The 23,178-nt window shown below is 40.2% G+C and overlaps 1 protein-coding gene across 1 annotated transcript in view; it reads left to right on the forward strand.

The window, feature by feature from the left end:
* Positions 1 to 23,178, forward strand: part of WAPL (WAPL cohesin release factor) — a 133,991-nt gene that overhangs the window by 34,092 nt on the left and 76,721 nt on the right. The gene's annotated exons all lie outside the window — the stretch shown is intronic.

The following is a 23,178-nucleotide window of genomic DNA, read 5'->3' on the forward strand; positions in this document are numbered from 1 at the left end:
ATCCTTTTCTGCTCTTTAGTTAAAAACCAAACCAAAACAAAAAAATCCTCTACAATACCTTAGGTAGAAAACAGAAAATACCCTTCTGTTTCAAGAGTTGCCTGCTTTCTTTTCAGTTGTGTTTAGCTCAAGTACACATGAATGGATTCTCATTCACAAAATCTGGCTTTACATTCCACTGTGCAAAGACATGAATTGCTGTATTCCCAGCTGAAGGCCCGTTACTGTTGTAAAGTGAAGTTTAATTGCAACAGAGAATTAGGCACAGTGTGTGAAAAAGCTCTTCTAGCAGAGACTGCAGCCTAAGTATCACAGAGTTTAGGCCTTCCAGCCACTGTTCAAACGACCCTGATGCAAGCTATTATCTTCACTGCAGCTGGTATTAAAAATAGATGGTGTGAACTGTTACTGGAAAGCCTTTGTGAGAAGGCTGTGTTAGTAATGGTGGGAACTGCATTCCCCAGCTCAGCACATGTACCTTTCCTTTAATGAACACCTGCAGTACCTAACCATAAACTGAAGGATTGCATTTCTTTGTATGAATGGGAGCCATGCCCCTAATGAAAGGCACTCACCTACAGTGTTGCAGTTTCCCTTGATAGTCATTTAAGGAGGGAAGCAATCCTTTTGTTAGTCATTTAAGGAGGGAAACAATCCTTGTTGCCACCAGGCCACTGAACATTAACCAGCAGAGATACTTCTTAGACTCTACAGGCTGTCAAACCATGACACCCTAAGATTAATTATTAGCAGGTCCATTGTGAAAGGCAGAGAGATTTCATTGAGTGTCCCTGCCCTGCAGTGTTGGTAGACACAACCAAGCCAGATTTAAACCAGCTGTGGCAGAACTGCACCCAGAGGTGGCTGATCCACCGACTAGTTTCACCTTTGCCAATGTCTGAGATTGTGTGGTCACTTTGTAGAGTGTGCTCTTCCCTTCTCTCTGTGTGACATCAGACACATGAATATCATGGCAATGTCGATGTGACATAAATGTACAAACTTCCAAAGACATCAATCTGAACTCCAAATCCACCCCTCTGTGCATGCACAGTGCTTGCACCCTGAGGATGCTGCAGCAAACAATGGTGTTGGACCCTTGGGGGACAGGACCTTTTTGGAAGATAATTTTGCATTTTACTACTAAATAGTCAGGAGATATCATTACAGAAAGCCACAATGTGAAACTGGCAAAGGCTTGTACTATCTTCAAAGGAAGCTTATTGAGGAGTAGAACAGAAAGTTCACAAGTGACTGATGTGCAGAGAAATGAGACAATGGTAGGTCTCCCGTATGTGAACTCTGTACTCAAAGGAGTTGCACAGTTACATCCTGATCTTGTCAAACTGATAAGACAAGTTTCAGATATGCAATCCTCAAGACAAGCATAAATACTGGATCACATGTGATCTTGGACTTGACATTCTCATTTTCATTGCTTAGATCCTCTTAGTTTTCTGCTTTATGTATTAGTTCTGGACAATGCCAACACTCAATCTGTTTACATACAGCTTGTACATAAAGTTCTCCTTTTCCCTGGGTCACAAATGACATTTTTCTTCCTTCTTATTTCCTCTCATCTTAACAAAAAGTCACTGCACTGAAAATATTTCATTTCCAGTTAGTCTAGAAGCATTGACTTTTTTGGCATTTTTAGGGGAGCCTGTAATATGTATAGCAATCAAATCATAGAATATATATATTTTTAAGTAAATTGGACATTATAGAAGCTGTCTTCCTGCTTCATTAGATTTGGTGTAATACATGCCTTTGCAGAAGGATTACTTTGATTAGTTCAGCAGCTCCTGAGAGCATATTATGAAAGAATATGCAGTATAAAGGAGAGAAAGAAAGTTTTCCCACTGGGAAGCAGATGCTAGTCCCAAAGAGGGCTGCTCATTTGGTATCCTTCCTTACTCACACGACTCTGCTTCTCTGAAAGCTAGGCTCTTGCAAGCTAGGGAAACTATTTCTGAAAATGGGATCTAACACTCAGATTTATGGCCAGTGGAGATGTTCTCATTTGATGGCAGTTGTGTGATCCTTTATTATGGCCAATTGCTAGAGGCAATTCAGCTGCCCTGTTTTATGTGTGATGACTCTGCTTCCATGGAAGGAGAGGAATCATCCTACAACTGTACAAGGTTTGAAGTATGAAATATCTCACACTCTTGTCCCTAGGGCTCAGGAAGTTGGACAAAGACATGCAGCAATACACTCACAAAACTTTTTTTCTCTCAGATTTTCTTTGCTTTATATGCAGCGTTACACCAGAGAGAACAATTCTAAGTATTTTGTTGAGCAATAATTGTTTTGCTTTATAGTTAAGGCTATTTCACTTGAAGTTAATCAGAACATTAGACTTGTGGATCAGGAGGGAAATTTGACTTCTCTCTCTCTTTCCCTTGCTTATTCTCTACCAAAAACTTACCTCTGTTGTATTTCTGGGAAGCCTAATTGAGCAAACATATCAGTTTATGACCCCAGGTACTTTCCAAAGGCATTAGATCATTCTAAAGCTTTCCAACATTTCTGCCACAAGTTCTGTGTGTGAAACATGCAGAAAGTTCACCTGGCTTATGGCCCAGGTCTGAATTGCCCTCCAGTAACTTCTAGAGAAAGGAAAACCTTTCTAGCATTCATCTCTCAGAATTCTGTCACATTGAGCTATGGTGAGAGCAGCCTTCCCACCTTGAGAGCCCTGCTTTCAGCTGGATGCCAGCTGCCTACCGAGCTACTCCATCCCTCCCCCTCTTCAGCAGGATGAGGAGGGAAGGAGAAAATTAGATAGAAAAAACCTGTGGCTCAAGATAATGGCAGTTTAATAAAACAAAAGCAAAGACTGTGTGTGGAAGCAGAGGAAAAGAAAATACTTATTGCCTACTTCCCATCAGCAGGAGTTGGCCAGCCAATAGCCAGGCAGCAGGGCCTTAGTAGGCACAGCAGTTATCACAGAAAACAAACGTAATAACAAATGCCCCCTGCATCCTCCTTTCCTGGCTGAGCAGACATCATAATGACATGGAATATCCCTTTGGTCAGCTGGATCTGCTCTCCTGGCCACAGCCCCTGCCAAGATCTTGCCCACCCCCAGCCCACAGGCAAGGGGGCAGTGCTGGAGAGGCAGCATTGCTGCAGTGCCAGCACTGCTCAGGCAGAGCCAAAGCCCTGGGCTGTGAGCAGCACCTTCCTGGGTACCAGCACAGCACAGCTCAGGGAGGGCTGCGGTGTCAGAGCGAGCTCCAGCTCAGACAGACCCAGGGCAACCTCTTGCTGCTGATAATTTACTTCTGTTCACAGTTTTTTTATAAATTACAGGCAAAAATAGCTGAAAGACCACAGACTCCGGGACCCTTCCAAGAAACTGAGAAAATTGTCTAACAGAAAAAGGGAAAGATAATGTCTGGATAAAATTTAATTAAAGTCCAAATGAGTATAAGATTTCTTTCACAATGATGGGAAAAGAACTCATTTTCCTCTTCTTTGGCTGGGAGCTGTGGATGGAATTAGGTGTTAGCTCATCTCCAGGAATACAGAGTGCACTGCAAGAAAAGGTAATCTGCTGCCTACAAGGTAAACAGACTGCTTTTGGGAAATGCTGGGAGAGTTAAAAGACCAGGGGCATGGTCAGCTGGGCATTAATGACTTTGAGGCACCTTTACAAAAGCTCACCTGGGATTCTTTAAACTTTCTGAAAGATCATCTAAGTTTCCAAGGCCAGCATATGGAAAGAGGAACAGACTTCTCAGAAATGGTAAAGGTAAAGTCACACTTTTCTTTGAGTGCAGACACAGGTCTGGGATTGGAGTTACCACAGAGGAGGCATTCACAAAACAAAGTTGTTTGGTATTGTTAATAAGTTGAGTGATTGTATTTTTTTTACCCATTGTGCTGTGGGGAATGATAGCAACAATTCCTGAAAACATCTTGGGGAAGACAATTCTCAGTGCTCAAAATATGCTCTGCTTGCCCTCTAGACATGCTAGGTAATCCTGTAATGAGGATAAAAGGCAGAACTAACGATTTTTCATTTGAGTGTCCATTTATTTGCAGTATCTGCCTTTCAAAAGGCAAAATCACACTATAAAATCTGAGTCCAAAGCAGCCTTCCCCACACAGCTTCCCCTGGATAGTGTGAGCCCTGGGTATCTCCTTTGGCATTGCTTCTCAGTGGCTGCAACCTCTGAAAACATGTTTCTCTCAGAAAAATTTTTAGGGCCCTATTTTAGTACTGGTACCTGCAACAAATATATCTGCTTAGATATGCAGGTGCAAACTGGTTGCTCGTTTTACACAGAACTCTGAATTCAACCATCTGTGTTCTTTTTGCCTTTTAACAGCTAAGATCTGTCAGAGGGGAGCTCTCCCACTTCTTAGCTGTTCTCAGAGAGTGCACTGCAATTTTGGCACCCCAAATAACAAGGCAGGGAGAGAACTGTGCGATATATATCTTCTGTGTGCTCTATTAATCATAAAAATTAAATTTAGTTCTTCGTGCCTGCAGCAACTTGGCAAGGGGACAGGCGGCAAGAAGACCCTTTGTAAATAAAATTGTTAAACTGAATACAAAGTTCTGTATGGCCTTTCATGGGAGCATACTCTTGGGACTCCTCAAAGATCAATAGATAAAATAGAAAACAGTAAATCAAATCAACATGGCTTCCATTGTGCTGTAGAAGTGAATAATTCACCTCATGGGTAGTTCTAATTTTGTCGGGTAGCCAAGATCTATGGTGAACGGCAAAGGCACAAACTGTAGGGTGCAGCCAGCAAGCTCTAACTCTGGGCTGTTCAGCCCCACAGCAGGAGAGGAAGAGCCCCAGAGCTGGGCCAAGTACAGAAGGGCCAAACCAGAAAGTATGGTTTAGAAAAGTCCCTTCAAACACAAGATTTTTTTCTAATACTTAGCAAAACCAAAATCTTTTCCACTGAGATGAAAAGATTCCACCAGTGATCTCTGCAACAGTCTGAATGTAGCCCTGTAAATGGCATTAGGCTGCAAGTCTATGGAAGGCACAATCCAGCAGCTTCTCTCCTGAGTTCCCCCAGCTGTGTTTCCAGCTTCCTCTGGGGGTTCACGGCTTCAAGGGCAGCTGGCTTGAAAGGATCAGCCCATCTCCGTCCCTCTTGTCCTTCCTTACAGAATCTGAACACAAAGGAGTTCCACAAAGAGTTCTCAAAACCAGCCAAGTTGGATTTGCAGTGTCTCCAAAAAAAGCCTCTTAACCCTGATTTGTGGAGGGAGCCCTCAGATTCATCCTTCCCTGTCTCCTATGGCTTAACCTCTTTGCAAACCCTTCTCCAAGGAACTCTGGTTAGCCAACTCTTTTCAAACAGTTTCAGCTGGAAGCTTCCCTGCTTCTAGTTCCCAAATAGGAGCTCTCACCTTCTCACACGTGAATTAAAGCTGATTGTGCTGGTGCAGCTTGGTGCCTATGTTGGCAGAGAAAAATAATATTTAAAAAACGATCAAACAGTTGCTGTATCATTGCAGAAAAAATGCCCCATCTTTTTGGCAATAATTAGATACAAAACTTAAGGAAAGTTTCCCTTGTTACTCTGTTCCCCTTAATAAACCATGTCTCTGTCACATACAAGTCAGTCTGCAGTGGGCTGAAATGTGGGATCAGCATATGGTGGTGTCGAAGCTGCTTTGTAATTTTTGCTGAAAAACATCTTTGCATTATGAAAGATTTGCTCATGCAGAGATACAGCAGAATTGTGTTTCCCAGCTACTATACTATGCCAATAAGAGGAGGATTATTGACAGGGAAAGAGTGAGAAAGAAAATTGCAGAGAAATTGTATCAAGCATTTTCCCCCTACTGAAATGCTGGCTGCCACTAGAGGTGCGCAGCAGTGCCAGGATTTGGTCAGCACTGGCAGAGAACTTGTACTGCTTACAGGGAGAACTACTGGTACTGTTTGGACTTTGATTGTTGGTTTCTTACTCCCATCTGCTTATGTGGTAGCTACTTATGAAATATACAGAATTCAGTGCCTTGAGCCTCTTGTGGGAGGGGCTGCAGAAATATCTTGCCAGGTAAGACAGAGGACAGTAATGGAGAGAGATCTCTGATTAATAGACTAAGGAAAGATGAACACTATGAAGCAATTTTTATCCACACACAGCAATCAATATTTAAACCCTGGTATTTGAGAAATAATAGTTCATGATAACCAGAGGGTAAACAAAGTGGGATGTCACTTGGTATTAAAGAATTATCATTTTTCTCTTTAGATAATAGCACAATTATTCACAAATTACCTGCAGAGAATACATTTGCTGCCCTGATGGCTATACAATTACTTTATCTGCCACACAAATCTTGTCTTACAACATGTCTGTGAAAGAAATCTTATCATTTCAAGAAATACCATCAGTGGTTATGTAGGTGAAAAAAGCAAACCACAATTATCAAGGCACTGTTGGGAGGAAATTCTGTTGGTGCACTAATAAGCAGGCATCTCAGATCTCAGCAGCTCCCAGCCATTGCAATGCCCTGTTTTGCTGTTCTAGTCTGCACTGTGCCCAGTGCTTTCAGAAACTGGAGCAGGATGACAAGGAAGAAACAGACTATTCACTAACATCAATGAATTTTCAAAATCTTGTATTTGAATTGCTTCTGAAAAGAGCCTATGAGCAAGTGAAAATTAAAATTGCTGGAGAATATTTCATCTGAGTCTGGAAGAAATTTCAGTGTCCTACACAAGACAAAAGAGCCAGCAGTTACCTGCACCAAATTCTGCTTCAGCTACAACTGTGTACAAGATTTGGACAGGATTCTGTAATGGCCACTGAGAACAGAGACATTATGAGGAGTTTGTCCCTGCTGCAACTCAAAACTCTTCACACAAAGTCTGAAATCAGACCTAATGCTTAAGCTAGAGCAGAATGCAGTGCAGATGTACTATCAGAGGTTCTCAGTGTACAGAAGCACAAAGCCATATGTCTGTTTCTTTATAAACTCTTCTGCTAGGGCTGTCATCCAGCCTGTTATCACTGTGAACTCTGATTTCCCAAGTGTCCACACAGGGCCTCTAAATGAACACATTCTTCTTTGTTTAGCTCTGCAGTGTGGCCTTTATGAATACCTACTCTGCTAAATGCCTCCTCTGGATCTTCAGTGACTTCTGTTTCAGTTGCTATGACATCCAACCTTAATTAATGGAAAGTACAGGACAGTTATCACAAGTTTGCAGACAGGATGCAAGGTTGCAAGTGAGACTATGTACAGCTGAGTCTAAGCCCCTTTCATTTTGATCCTATCCTCTCCCAGCTCCCTTCTTTAACTGTTGCTGCCCTGTGTCCCCTTCCTTGACAACCCTCCATCCTTCTTTTCTCCCAAATCAGATAGATATTCTGGTTTTCACTTTAAAAAGCCTTGATAGATTCTCTATATCCAGCTAAGCTATCATCTTTCAGACAGCTCTGGCTTGCCAGCTCTCTCATCCTGTCAGCCAGTGATGCCCATTTCCATCATTCCTGAACAGTTTCCACCGTGCATGATTTGCTTGTCTCCATGCAGTTCTGCGTGCTGGTGGCAGTGGCAACAAGAGACATTGTCAATAGCTGGGCTGCAGGCACACACAGCCTGCTGCCCATGCTGACACCACTGATCTATAGTGTCTGATTTTTTCTGCCCCCTCCTGCCAGTCCACCTCCATTTCTGGTCTCTTTGTACTTTGATAACAAGTTCTTTGGAGCAGAGACTTGTTATTCCATGCTGGGATGGTGTTTTGACTTGCCTAACACTTCTAAGTATTAGAGCAATGCAAATGCAAATTACCATTTTCTGGTAATGCCATGAATTTGCTTAACAAATATACTCAGCTCAATTTTTGGGTGAACTTGTGAATAATTCAGTATGACTACAAGAAAATGTCAGAGTTCTGTTTTGGACAGCTAAAAATGGTTTTCAGAGTTTAAAAAGCAAAAGAGTAACCCTTCTGAATACATACACACCTCAGAAGCAAACCTGTATGAAGTGATAAATACTGGCATCAATCCTCAGAAAGTCAAACTGCAGCTTCTTACTTCAGTTTTATGATTCTGCCTACTCCCTTCAGAACTGGCATTCCTGCTCATGACTTGCAGATGATGTTGCAAACAAAAACATAATTGGGAGATAATTTTGCTGCACAGCAGACAAACATAGACAAGCATGTCACCTCTACTTACTGTAAGAAATTTTCACTGAAATAATATCCTGAAATTCATCTATGTGATAGGGAATGCTGGGCACTGCACTCTATCTGCTCTTTCCAGATGGCTAAAAATGTGCTTGAAAAAAGAAAACACATGAACAACATCAAACCTTGAGTATGGGCTTGAGTGCCCAGGATACATGAGTGATTTTGCACACAACCTTCTTGTACAAACTGAAAGGATGTCACCAGTAGGAAGTGACTGACCTCTCCCTGTGTAATAAACCAGTGGATTCATGATTTAGGCCTTATCTCACTTCCAATGAATGACTCAGCTACTTCATTTCCTAGGGAGAAAAATTAATGTGGTCTTTTCTAAGCAGAGTTTCAGTAATGAAACTTAAGACCACAGAACACCTCAACAAAAAAATGGACGTTTAAGAGGCATTTCTCCCTGGTAACAAAAACATTTTTTTTAATGTGTTTCTACCCCTTCTTGCAGCTTCAGTTACAAAATGTAATCTAATTCTTATCCTCTCTTGTTCCCCTCACCAAAACAAAACTCTATCCAGCCAAAAAGTTAAGTCTTTGCCCTTAATGCACATACATTTTACTAAACAAATGCATTGCTGCTGCCTTTCACTCAAGAGGTGAAAATGCTACTTTTTTAGTGTTCATTTATAATAACTAATAGTCAGGGAGAAGAGGTAAACAGAAATACAGTCACTTCTGTCTTTAAAAATTTAAATGAAATTCAAAACATCCTAACCATGCAATCAGGACAAACATTTGCTATTATATTCCTGACCATGGACATACTTAAAAGCCCACAAAGTCTTTGTTTTCAAATTCATTGACTGTGGTATGATTACTTTCTTGGATTTCTTTTTAGAGGGAGAGTGCAGGGCTGTTTATCTCTCAGTTCAGAGAGAAACTTCCTTGGGCAACAATCAGAACTTGTACTATCATTAGACAACTGCAGAGATCTGTCTGCTCTGGTATACTGCAAACAAGGCAACAGTGGTAATGGTTGCTTACTCCATGAACAAAAAACCTCATGGCAGCACTCTTAAGTTCAATACCAAAGAAACTCAGACAGATTTTCTGAGCATAATCAGCAGAGTATGAGAAGGGCCATGATGAGTCAGTCCAAAGGTGTGTCAAACCCCACATCCAGTGACTGAAAGCAGCATGTCAGGAAAGAGTGCAAGAATTACAGAGAGATTTCCCTAAAATGCTCTTTCAGCCTCAAACAGCATGCAGCTCAGCAAATCTGTGCTTCTCAATCCATATTTCAGTGATCTAACTCAAACATTGATGGGGCTTTTGTGGGTTTGTAAAAGGACTCAGGATGTAGGTAGGAATGTAGTTTCAAGTTGTCAGTGCAAAAGTCTGGGAAAAGAAAGGCTGCAGTCTGAACCATGAAGTTATTTTCGTCCAAGCTAAATTGCTCTTTAGCTTGAGCACAAGCACAGAAATCTGAAAGCTAACACAGCCTCTCTTGGAAGGTTTTGTATCATTTAAACCACAGTCATAGTACAAAACCAGTTTTCAGCTCAGCTTAGCAGCTCTCTTCATGACATACAAGTGCCTTTCAAACGAGTTGTCAGAATGAACCAGCTGAGACCCAAGCTCTCTTTCCTTCCTTTCTTCTAATTATTGGGAGAGAAATTATTCCTCTTAAAATGAATTCTTGCTTCACTCGTTTTAATGAAACATGTTTTTTTTTTTTAATATCCCAGGTAGTCTTATTAAAAGCTCAGCTTTTCAAGGTTTGATGATCAGAGCTGAGATTCACATTCCAGAGAAGTGCCTGCAACTGAAGCACCCAGACTACCTGAAGATTTAGGAACATGGTTTTTGTATAAGAATTAACCTAAGAATGGAGAGGCTGAATAGAACCAAAAATCTAACACAGTAATGCAATATAAGCATGGCAATAGTTTCTAATCACTGCTGTTTCTCAGGCTTTTCTTGTACTTTTATGGTGCTTCTGAATTTCTTACCTCTGCTTATTGAAATTACAGCAATAAAAGACTTCTCACGATTCACAGACCATAGAAAAATAATGAAGGGGAGACTTCAGAAGGACTATTTTTCATTCTCCAACTATTCCACTGGGACCAGGCTCTTAATTTTTGGAAGGCAGTGGAGTTATGGACATATGAGAAACATCCACTCACAGGGAGATGAGTATTGTAGTCCTTTAATGATCATCTGTGCGTGAGCATTTTGGAACCCTGGTTCTGAAACTTGACCTATATATTGATTGTGAGGGCACTTGAGGTACTTTTCTGAAAATACACATGTAGGAGTCAAGGATGCTGATGATCTTTTGTGCAGGGTACTTACCTAACTAAACTCTGAGGACTAATTTGCAAATTGTTTTCCTACAATTAGAATTGCATGAAGCAGAAGGTTGACACTGTTTAAATTCAGGATACAACTTATTTATATACCAAAAGATAGAAATTACTCAGCTTATTTAAATTAATTTAAATATTTTTCCTTCACAGGAAGGAAAACCTTTTTTAACCACCTGTCCCCAGCTGAGAAACTTTCTGCTCCATTTAATACATACTTCCCTCTGTCTCCTTGCAGAAAAATAACGGCTATTAGGTGACAGGTCTAACAGAAAAAAACTGCCCAGACACATGCAACCAGGTACATTTAAAACTTCTGTAACTCTTATTTTACAATCACCTGCACTAACTTCTGTATTAAAGTCCTAAGTCTTAATTTACACAGGCACGTTATGTTTGTGTTTGTGTCCCACAGCTGATAGAGGTGACACATTCTAAAAGATGAGAATTAACTTGAATGACTGAACCTCACAGACATTTGATAACCTGATATTAAGTAGGATTTCCCCAAAATACTATTTAAGTACTTTAAAACCCCCTGACTTTGAAATATGGTGTAGATTGACAGCAAAATATGAAGTCAAATTATTATAGCTGTGCAACAGAAATAGTGAGGGACTTCAAAGGGCAGGTGATGAGCTATATACTCTATTAAAGAGTAAAATGTCTGTAAGTCTCCAGGGACATAAGCCATCAGACAGCTGTAGAACAGTATGCAGAAAACAGCCAAAGATATATAGTTTGTACTGAACAGAGGGGTGCTGATGACTGAAGTTTAGGTATTTAACATATAAAACAATTCAAAAGTGCAGACTAAATGATAGCTAGGAGAACAAATACAGTGTAATAAGTTACTAGTTAAAAAGATAAAAGGAGCCAAAGTTCATAGTCTTTGAATTCAAGAGATTGGAGAGCTGGATCTGGGTTTATGGGGCTTGGTCACAAACCCAAAGTGCACTGTGTTGCCCTGGATGAACTGAGAGAAATCCAGCACCAAGTTATCCCATGTAGCTGAGAACTCCAGAGAATCTGGAACCTGGGAGTCGTGGGATAAGGAGCTGCTTCAGTGGCTGAAGAGCCTGCACAGTGCCAGCAGCAGCCCTGATCCCTGGGGAGCAGAGCAGCCATGGGCAGAGTCAGGCTCTGGAAGGAGCAGCACAAATGAAATATCACCCTGTTAACTTTGAAAAAAACCACTGCTGCACATGCATGAGTTTCTCATTTCTGTACTACTTGATACTTTCCAAGTTTAGTGCAAATTTCTCTTACAGGGAAGGTAGATAGAAAGCACCCAAGTAAGAAAACCTACAAGAAAGGGGACAGACAAGAGCAGAGGAAGGGAAGGAGTCAGCACAGAACTGACCAAAGCAAGCACTAAGATACCATTCATCAAACAGAGGTGCCAATCCTTTACTCTCTAGGAACAGAAATAAATCTACTTACAGCATTAATCAATAATGTCTGAAATCAATAATACATAGCAGACTAATGGAACTGAAAAGTCATTAGTGGTGTGGGAGGCTGACTTACTAAAAGCAGCCTGCATGAACATTGACATTAGCTCTAGTCAGAGGATGGACAATCTTGCCTGTGCAAAACCCAATATTATATCTTCAAGTGATAGGAAAAGCAGATTCTGATTTTTTTTTTTTTACAAGAAAAGAACTGTCAAAATAAGCCTCTTGATAGATCCCTTTCAATATTTTTTGCCTGGAGCTTCTAAACTAAAAATATCTTTGTTTCAAGAAGGTTATGAGAGGATATTCAGGGCTTTTTCAGGATATATCAGTAAAAAATAACTTATTGAACTATCTTTTGCTAAGGGGCAACAATTAAGAAACTTTTTAGTAAAGGACTAACTAGCACCAGAAGCTAATATGGGAAGTTAGGAAATACAGCTGTTATAAGTCTAATAAGTCAAGTCAAATGTATCTTGCATAAGGAATACTTATTGACATGAAATATTTTGATCTTACTAATGGTTCTGAGATTTGTGTGAGAGGATTACAAATTTGTACAGCAAGTCTGTCACAGGAATCATCCCTTCAAAAAAGAGACTCCTCTGAAGAGCCGCGGTACTCGGACAGGAACGGCCTTTGAATGCCCAAAGCAGATGGGAAAAGGTCTCTTGAAGGTTTTGCTCACCAAAATACTGATATTCCAGATAATGAATAGCACACAAAGAGAAACAGAAGAGGTTTCTGGCTTTCTCATTGCCACCATCCACAAAGGAGGAAAACCAAAGCTAGTTTTATGGAGAAAATGAATTCTGAAATTTTTTATCAAATGTTTTTTTTTAAAGCAACCAGCAGACCTTTAAGACTTCCAAAATTTAATGCAAATGCTGATCATGTTACTGCCCTCCTCATTCTAAAGCTTTTTAGTAACTTCAGACCCCACTAATAGTTTTCTTCCCTTTGTTTTATGCCTCTGGTTCTTTCTTTTTGTGCCTTTTGTGTCCCTTCCTTGAAAGACAAGTTATAAACTCAACTATCTGGAAATAGCAAATCAGGCTAAATCACAGGTAATGCAAATTCTATTAATAAAACTATTATCAGAAACTGGGCAAGTTTCCACATATAGATGAAAATGTATAAAATAAGATTGCAGAAGGTCTGTAAGAACCAGTGTGATAACATAACTGGGATTCCCTTAACCTCTATCAAACTTCATAATGCTATAAAGCTTATGGTAACTGAAACATGCTGAATCATGTTGATTTGAATTTTGTTTATGCATGTAGTAGATTAAGACGTAACTAGTTTTAACAGCCCTTTTGTTGGCCAGGAAAGTAAATATTAATATGCTCATTTCACTAATGAAACACATAACCTTGGCTAAACAAATGAAAAATTAAGAGCATTCCATCTTTGCAGGTCTGACCAGAGCCCACTGTGTTAGACTAAGGGACACTCTGGTAAAAGCAAAACTCTGAGATGAGTTCTCAGTCACCCCTGACCATGTGGTAAATCCCATAATGGCCGACACTGGAGGGATTGAGATATTTCAGGAGTTTTTATAGGAAGAGAAGAATAAATTTATATAGTATTGTACACACTGTACTACCAGTGCAGAAGATGTCATCCTAGGGGTTGGATTCCGGCTGGGAAATTGAGTGTAACTGGAAAAAATTAACAGTAAATGGCCTCCTAACATTACACTCATTACTATTTAAATGGTGTTTTGAAAGCTTGATAGTTCAAGCTATAGCTCATTTTCCCAACTTATGCTGTTCCTGTTGCACTAGAAATATTGCCTTTGTGATGAAGTATTTCTTTTGCCACCTTTTCCACCTTACTCTCTTCTTCTTATCCCAATCTCTTCTTTTTCCTCCCACTCTTCATTCCTTTCCGTTTTCCCAAGTTGTATCTCTCATTCATTCCATTATCTTACTTATTCTTTTTTCATTTCACCATCTTTCAGTCTTTGAGGAAGAACAGTTAGTTTTGTAGGAAAATGGAAAAGCACAAAAGTAAGCTATTTTTCTTAACAGAGAACCATACCTGCAGCAAACTAATGTGGGATTGTTATTGCTTGGAACAACTCTGAGTTTCACATCAGCCAGTCCCACTCTAATTCTGAGTCAAAGAGCTCTTTGCACACCCAGCAGGCTAACAAATACATAAACTTTTTAGCAGACCTTTAAAAAGCTTTCACTCAAATATTTGGTGCAGACTTAGAGGCTTTTTTTTAGGTAATGAAGGAAGTCTCCTTTAAATAGAGTGACATTACTTCATGATAAGATGAAAACATGAAAAAGTACCTTTCACCCCCCCCAGAGAAAATGCACACTACTGCATGTTGCTGCATATAATTCCTGAGTTGAATTAATTTGGAAAAGCCTATGCTTATTCTAAAAAATAATCAACACATTCAAAGAAGTCTATTACCTGTACTACCAGAAATTCACTATATAGGAATTATTGTATAGATACAGCTGTTTTGTGAAATAGATGTTCACCTGGTTATTTGTAAATTAGTTCAGGAACAGCATAATTCTGGTTTTAGAAGCTAGACAAGGAGGGTGGGAGTATTTTCTTTAAAACAAGAACATTAAGGTGAGCTTGGTGAACTACTTTAGAATCTGCTTTACAATCTACTGTTCATCTATTGAACAGTAAACAATGAAAGTAGGTTTTGTTCCTTCATTTGATTACATTGTTCCAGCAAATACAATCACAGAAAGATTAACTACCTTCTGAGATAAGACACAGGCCCCAGCCAGAGGCAGCTGTTAAAGTTTCATATCTGCTTCATGAGCAATTAACTGTGTCTAAGTAAGCAGAGTCTTATACAGAAGGGATGGGCAACAGGTCACTCTGCATGGAGGAAGAGAGCTAATTTTGATTTCTCTGGGTACATTTTCATTTGAATAGCTATTGATCTTTAATGTAAAAGCATTGACAAGGCATGATACTTTTACTTACAACCTATTTTATCACATGACAAAACTACAGGGCCTTTTTTCCATCCCTTCTGCAGCAGGATACCCAGTGCATATTTGTTACATTATAAAAAACTTTTTTTTTTGTAAGTGAAATGATAGCCCCAAGAAAGGCTTTCTGATATAATAGCGCAAAGCGTGTTTTAGCAAAGACCTCAATTCTTTAGAAGGATCTCTTTCTTGGTTATCAGTTGTGATGAAAGACATAAAAGAGCCTTCTCTAAACACAGAAAAGTATTCTTCTCTGGCTGAACTTGTCTTGCTTAACAGAGCCTGTGGAGGTCCATGTTTCTCAAACTTCTCTCCCTTTTTTCTGCTTTGGTAGTAACATTTGATACAGTCTCAGTTGTACACCACTTTATTCCCCTATCACCACTTGGACTAAGCAATTCTCAGTGCTGGAAAAGCAAGTTCAACCTTGACTTGTCTACTGTTCCTGAATATGATTAGGTTACATTAGCTATTAGATTCTAATTAATCACTAAGTAGATCTCTAGTACATTCAATTTTAAGAGAAGCACTCTTTCTCTTAATCTTACTCCAAGCCACATGCTCTAGTGCAGCTGGAAATTGTTCAGGTATTATAAAAAATATTGCATGATATTTCTAGCCAGCTTATCAATTTGGTTATAGCAAGAGGAAAAAGCAGCACCAAAACAACTTAGTTATTGGAGAAAAGACTCAATATTCTGACAGCAATGATCAGGAGAGCTGGAACATAAAATATGTGGAACATGAACCACCCATAAGGAACTCACTTTGTAAGGAAGTTCCTCAGTTGGGAGCTGCAGAACTGAACAGTCTGGGGCACCAGAGAAGGACTGAGGACCACTGCTATAACCCACAGCAAACATCAAATTTCTGCCCATAATTTACTACAGTATCGTCCAATTTAATATGCAAATTTTAATTTGCAAAGACAGCAGCAGTTAGTCTGTAAAGGGTCCTGGGGCACTGCCACAAGACTGGAACTATACAAGAGAGACCAATTAATCAAAAATTAAATTTTAACATTAATAGCCTTTCCTAAACAGGGCTTTGTTGCAATGGTGACTTTAGCTTAAACAGTAGAAAGAATTCTCAGTTCCACTTGCCAGAAGCAATTTTTACATGCAATAAACATACAGAAGGCAACATAGATCAGTGGTTCCCACTTGGTATTTGTCACTTAGTATTACAAATTGAAAAGATTTCTACACACTTCTGAAATTCAGAGTTGTTGACTCACTCAGTGAAACCTTACTTCTGCCACTCTTGGGAAGCTGAAGGATCACAGGAAATGCTGAGAATTTTGGTTTGGTGCATAGCAGCAGGGATGATATTGTTTATTTACTTATCACTTAATATCAAATACTCATGCTTTAAGCTATTACAGAATTAATATTTTATCTCTAGAAAAAGGATTAACACCAATTTGTGCTGCATATAAGAATCACTGCAGTTTATACAACAGTAATTTCTAATGTGAATGAGAGCTTCATGGACATAAATAGAAGAATACTCTGCTAATACATTATTAAAAGAATTGAATATGAGGCTTTAAATGAAAATTGACTTAGTATGCCTAAAAAAAGCTGACTACAATAGCCTGAACTAGTTTTCAAAGTTCCCTAGGAAGAAGGATCACAGGATGAAGGTCTTTTCAAATAAAATGTTTTCAGACAGGCATCACCAGATGAAGTGTAATTGAATTAAAACCATTCATAAAAGCCTTGTCAAGTTAGTACCACTTATTTACAAATATAAAAAACCAAAAGAAATACTCAAAGTGTGATTTTCAGTAAGCAAAACCAGTGTAAAAAGCTCTGTACCAGAAAACACTGAGGGCCAGCACTGAAAACCAGACAAAGCAGCACAACCAGGAGAACAGAGACCTCCACCAGCCAGGGTCCAGCCCCACTTTACCTGAGAAGTTCCCAGGTCAGGAGAAAGCAGCTGGGAGTCAAAATCCTTAGGCACACTCCCCAGGACAACGTTGGGAAATTGCTTTGGGACAAGACATCTCAGGGAGCAGCTCCATACTCAAGCTGAAAAGCCAGAGCCAAAGAGCAAAAAGCCCCAGACACAGCAGGGCTAGAGCTGCAGCCCAGCAGCACTCCTGCAGAGAGAAAGGAAAGGGGCATCCAGGGCTGAGCTAAATAGAGCTCCTCATCAGGAGGGGTGGGTGGAGGCAACAGGTGAGGCTGGTCAGGGCATTAGGGCCTGTCAGTTCACCAGGTTCTGAGAGTTTGAAAATACTCTTGCTTCCCTGAAAGCAGCTGTTTTACTAACATTTACAACTCTTCTTTTGCCTTTTCTTGCCATACTCACCAAGGTAGAAAGTTAAAAAGAAAGCATCTCTTTCAAAATTACAGTGTGATCACACAAGCTTAAATTGCATCCCCAAGTGTTTCTTGTGTTGTATTGAAATTCACTATGGTTTCTCTTTAAGTTCCTGATGTTAATTATACTCAAGTGATTTTTAGCCTCTCTTTTGCTTTCTTTAACTTTGGACTTTAACAAGCTGGCACATCAGGTAGACATGAGGCTGTTCATGCTTCTCCTTCATTTTATCAACAGAGCAAATGAATGCTCTGAATCAAGGAGAAAACAGAGGACATATCAACACCATTCAATAAGCACCATGCAGAGGTGATAGTTTGGGCTGTGGAAGCAGAATGGAGATGTCACTACAACACTTTTTCTGGCAAGTTACTGCAGTTGAGCAGTACTTTTCAGTAATGTTAACTGTGCAGCATTTTCTTTCATGCCTTTTTTACCACTTTTAGTTCCTCTGCATGGCAAAATAGCATATGGTAAAGAACACCAAAAATAATAATAACAAAGGAAAATATACAAGGATAATAGTCAAGAATCTGCAGCACCTTGTACTCTGGGATGTCCTGGTGTTAGGTACACAAAGATCCCTGGTATTGGGAAGGTACACATGTAGCATATTCTGCAACACACTGTGGGATATTATTTAAAAGAGCAGCTGGAGGGAAGGAGAACTGGCCACAGTGATTGAAAGCTGATAGTGTGGGGCTCCTACCATTTTCAGAGCAGCACACCAAATTGATGCAAGTGAGCATAGGCAGAGAAAAATGTTTTGAGCTGTCACAGGGCTGTGAGGAATGTGATCACATGCTGTGTAGGCACAAGTCATGTGCAGAGCCAGCTGTGCCAATAATCACTTGAAAATTAAATTGTAAGAGCATTGGGGCCTGTGATATCTGTTTGAGACAGTATAATTCCTCAAATATATCCTAGGTCTGTGCAAATACAGTGTTTGCTTAGCTGTGAATTCTCTGAAGAATTGTGTTGCATTTTTTTTCCTGCTTAAGATGAATGAAAATGTGTCAGTCCTGAGTGACAAGGCTTTAATGACCCTAATTGACCTCATTTTACACTCCCACCCACACACTCTGCCTATTGGCCCAGGAGTGCTACTTAAACTCAGGTCTGAGCCTGTGGAGCTTTGGTGACTTATTTCTATGTGGTATGGCCCTTTTTTCTTAGTGCTGCTGGTAATGCCTTATAGCTTATAGAAATCTCTGCTTCTTCTTATCTGCTGCCCTTTAGGCTGTCCCTACAGTTTGGCATTTGTATGATCTGTTGTCATATTGTATAAAGGCATGGTTCTTCCTTCCTATGCCATGAGCCTGGTCAGAGAGCTGCAAATGAAGTGCAGTAAAAGTGGATACAGGGAGCCGATGGGGGCTGAGTATGAGTGATGATAATGCTCTCTTTTGGCTTCTTTAGATATGCCCATTGAATTGCTTGTAGTTTTCTTCCTAGTTGTTCTACAGAGGGGGTTTGGCTGCTTTTACTGCTTCAGAAAGCAATTACAAGGCAATTGTTTTAGTGAGGATTTCCACTTTATTTGGTGTTTGATGAACACCCTGTTGTTGAATCCCAGGAGTGTAACACTGACAGGATAATCCGTGTGGCACAGGATTATTCTGTGAGCATTTGAACTTTGTCTTATCTTACAAGTGTAAGAAGATAAAGGTTTGTTATGGTGCTCCATGGGTAAAACTGCAACTCAAATGTGACCACTGTGGTTGTATCAGTCAAGTCCTACTGTACTTTATGAGGAAGGCCTGCCATGCCAGATGCTCTTCCTATAAAGCAGGCAACTGAGAAAAGGGAAGCAATAACATTCCCTTTCCCCCAGTGCCACATTTCTCACCACAGAGTGAGCTCTTTTTAGTGGGAAGCTGTAAAAGGCTGCAAGGGGCAAGATGTTTCCATTCTAACAGTGCCAAGAAAGGGGGTTTTCTCCCCTCTAAAACCACACAGAGGAAAGGAAAAAAAAAGATAGGAAGGAAGTTGTATCTCTTCGTTATAGCTCAGATATTAGATGTGAATTAAGAGTCATGTAAAGCTATTCAGAAAAAAAAAAAAATAGAGACTGTCTGAGTCCTAGCTTTGTCTAGAGGGCCTGCCTATGTCCTTGCTTGCACTGAAAACTGTGTTATTCTGGAAAGAAAGAAGGAAATTATTTCTGGATTATGGCTACTACTAAAGAGGAAGTCAGTAGTCAATTGAGTGTTTGTGGGTGTGAATTTGCTGAGGGATGACCCAGCTGGAGGTAGGACTACATCTCTTGGTTATAGCTGCCTGGAGGGATCTGATGCTGCAGCAGGTACAGCCTGGTCAGGTGGGGACTGTGGCAGCAGAAGCTGCCTCAGCAGCATTACTGTGCAGAACACCAGATGTTTGTGGCATAGGGAAACTATTTTTTAACAACTAGAGATACTAATGATGGTCATCATAGGTGTTCTTATAGAAAATATTTAAAGTGATTTGGTCAGCCCTGTCTGATTACCAGATACTCTAGAAAAGGCAAGGAAGGAAAAAGATATCCTCTTAATGATACATAAGAATCTGTTTTCAGTGTAGGACTAGTGTATCAATTATGTTTCTTTTCCATCAGTGTAGACGAGGACCCTGCCATTAGGCAGGAAAATCACTTTCCTTTTTCCCCACTTACTGCAGCAATTTTCACAGCCACCTTCTTACAAGTTGTCTGCAGTTTGTTGTTAAACCACTTTTGCCCCACAAGACACTGATTTTTGTAAAACAATGTTCTGTATGCTTTTTATATGATGTGTAATCTGTCATGGACATAGGAATTAATGTTCAACCTAAATCACTGTTTTTTCCAGTATGTCTTGAGTACTTGACATACTCCAGGCCAGTGTATCTGAAAGGATACTGCTTTGCACTCAGCCTTCATGCTGTTCTCTCCCTTCCACAGAGCCTTTCTTCAACCCTTTAAAGGCCTTGGTGTTTCCCTTGGGCCCCAATCTAGGAACAATCTCTTCACCTGCTCTCAGAAAGATTTCAATTTTTCTATGGTCCCTGGTGTAACACCAACAGCCCTTGGAAGAGCAGGACAAGGCTTCTCTTCTGATGCTTTCAGTCCCCAGTGCTGTGTGGGAATTAAAGTCTTGAACTCTGTCATGACTGTTTCAGAGGGAACAGCCCTGCTCTCATGGGGAAAAAGATCATATGCAGGAGAGGTGCAGCTTCTTTCTCTGCTAGAACTTTAGGTTGCCATGTTGAAGCTTTTTCCCAAGAAATAGATAAGGTAAACAATAAAATGCCTGGGAAGGAATAATAAGTTAGCTATTAACTTTGGCTAGGAGTTGTTTTTTTAAGTGTCTAGGGAAACTGAAGCTAAAAGTAAGCCTCCTGTTTTCATAGCTCTTTTAATCTGAATGAAAAAGTTTTTTGTGTGGAAAAACCTTTAGATTCATGTCTATCTGAAATGCTCTCTAATTACTGATGCATTGTAAAATATCAAATAAATATTAAATATACATAGGCTTTTATATAAGGACAGACACTTGCAAACAGTGGGAGGGGTAATACTCTGGCACATCAAGGTTTGTTTACAGAGTAGGTCTTAGGTGCACTTGTACAAGAAGCAGAGCCATTCAAATCTACTCAATAGAAATAATTCTCAGTGATATTTGGAGCTGTTATGGGTTTATGACAGGACCCACATGGACATTTTCCAAGCCACAAATTATATAACAGAGAGGTTGGGAGCAAGCAGTGGATTTAGATATCCGAAGTCAGTATGACACAATGCACTGTTAATAAGTAATTGACTGTAAATGCAGCTCTCTGCAAGAAGATTAACTGTGCTCTCTTTTGAAACATAATTGCTTGAGTGAACTCCTCTCCTGAAAGAAAAATCAAATATTTGTGGGAGTCTTCTGGAGGTGAAAAAAACCCTTTTTTGGATTAACGTAGGAATGTATTGATATAAAATATATATATTTTTGTTAAGGATAAAGTAATGTTTGAGTAAGTTGCAGTTATCTGGTGATGAATACCTGAGAACTGATGGCTGTTGTGAAAGTGTAAGATTGATTTGAATTACTGGCTTGTATAAAGCAAAGAAATCTGATGGTGTGTGGTGCTGTGCATTGGGCCAGTCTTTTGCTGCTGGGGATTTGCCGTGAGGACTAACAAAGCCTTTAGTTTATTTATTCATTCACACTTGTGCTTGCTTCCGTTTAAAGGAACTGAACCCCGGTGCCTTAGAAAAACCTAAACTTTCTGCTGATTTAGCCAAAGAGCATAGTTGTATCTAGCTGGATGAAAGCTAAGTACAGTGATGGGGACACAGCATGAGTGCCTTTGTGTACCATCCTTTCTCCTCTCAAACATGTCAGAGAAGCCAAGGGGAAATGTAGAATTACAAAAGGAAGAGAACAAATGTGGTAAAGAGAGATGGGTGTGGAATGCCAGAGGCACAGTGAGCAGGTGAAGCAGACTGAATGAAGACAGGTGATGGGAAAGACTGCATGCTTTCTTTTTGTGTAAGAGTAATGCATTAGTGTGTGGTTTGCCAGGTTTCACTCCCTGTCTCCAGGATGGTTGCAGCTATAACTGTGCAGGACTAACACTCAGCAAGATGCTCTGTGTCCTGTCTTCTGCAGCTGCTACCTGGCCAAGATAAATATGCTTGGCTGACCTGGAAGTCTGCAGACCATGTCTGTAGTTGCTGTATTTGATAACTGGTGCTCTTGAACCTGTGCAAATGCAGATGGACTTTGTCATGCAGTCTGAGGAGTGTCTGTGCCAGCAGTGCTCTGAAGCCTCAAGTGAGACCACCTAATATCTGAGTGACAATCCTACTCCACACCAAGTCCCTGCAGTCCCTGCTTGCATCTTTCATAGCAAGTGACTGGCTGTTACACAGCCAGGTCTGACAGAAGGAACAGTAGATCTCCTGTTGTTAAAGTGCAGCAGCTGCACAATTTCCTCAGCCAGGCAAAATCAGGAGTATGCCTTACACAGTTCTTTGCAGGACTACATCCCCTTTATTTTAAATCATCATAATTTTGAAAAGGCAAACCATTGCACATTGAAAGGTGAGCATGGATGGATAACCATCATGTGTTGCTCTGGATTTGCTGCTTTCACCAGTGTTTCTGTCTCTGGGAGTCTCTTTGGAGTATGTGAGTGCTGCTAGTTAACTAAATGTCACATTGTATTGTGTTGTGTGATGTGCTGGCCAGCTCTGCAGTGGAGTGGGACCAGCCATGCCAATAGTGAAACTGTTCCCAGTGAAGTTCTATTTGCATTCCTTGTAAAGTGCTACTGCAGCCTCTGAACGATTCAACTTCCTTTCTATTTTTGTTTCATTTTCCAAGTCTGTAGTTAATATTGACTGACAGGGCCAGCTGAGAATCTTGGGATTTCCTATTACAGATAATTAAGGAAAATACTAATTCATACACAGACAGATGCCTTGCTGTAAATTGCACTGCATGAATATCTTTGCCTTCACTGCTAATTCTGTTTCCTACTGATTACTGAATCTGACTCATTGTATAAGGTGCTAGGGGCATGCGGCAGGTTTCCAGCCAGGAGATGTAAAGAAAGCTTCAGAGAAGCTTCATCTTATGTTTTCTGAAGTGTTGTTTTTATGGGCCGGTTGTCTGAATAGTTCTGTATCTAAGATATGACAGCTTATGTTTTATGCTTTTTTAATAGAGCTTGGAGAAGGACCTGGGAGAGGGAACTGCCTTCATCAAGGGCTTTTCCAGTTCACCTTATTTACTTCCAAGTTGGTGATTGGTTTTATTTTAGGCTAAATTTAAGCTTCCTGTTTTGTTCAAAAGAGAGATTGCAGTCAGGGAGCAGTAATAATAGATTGTTCTGCAGCATAGGTGAGCCAGAAGCTGAGGATGACAGCAAGGCAGGTGTAGAAAGTGGCCTC

This window comes from Melospiza melodia, chromosome 9 (assembly GCF_035770615.1).
Source record: "Melospiza melodia melodia isolate bMelMel2 chromosome 9, bMelMel2.pri, whole genome shotgun sequence".
Classification (NCBI taxonomy): Eukaryota; Metazoa; Chordata; class Aves; order Passeriformes; family Passerellidae; genus Melospiza; species Melospiza melodia.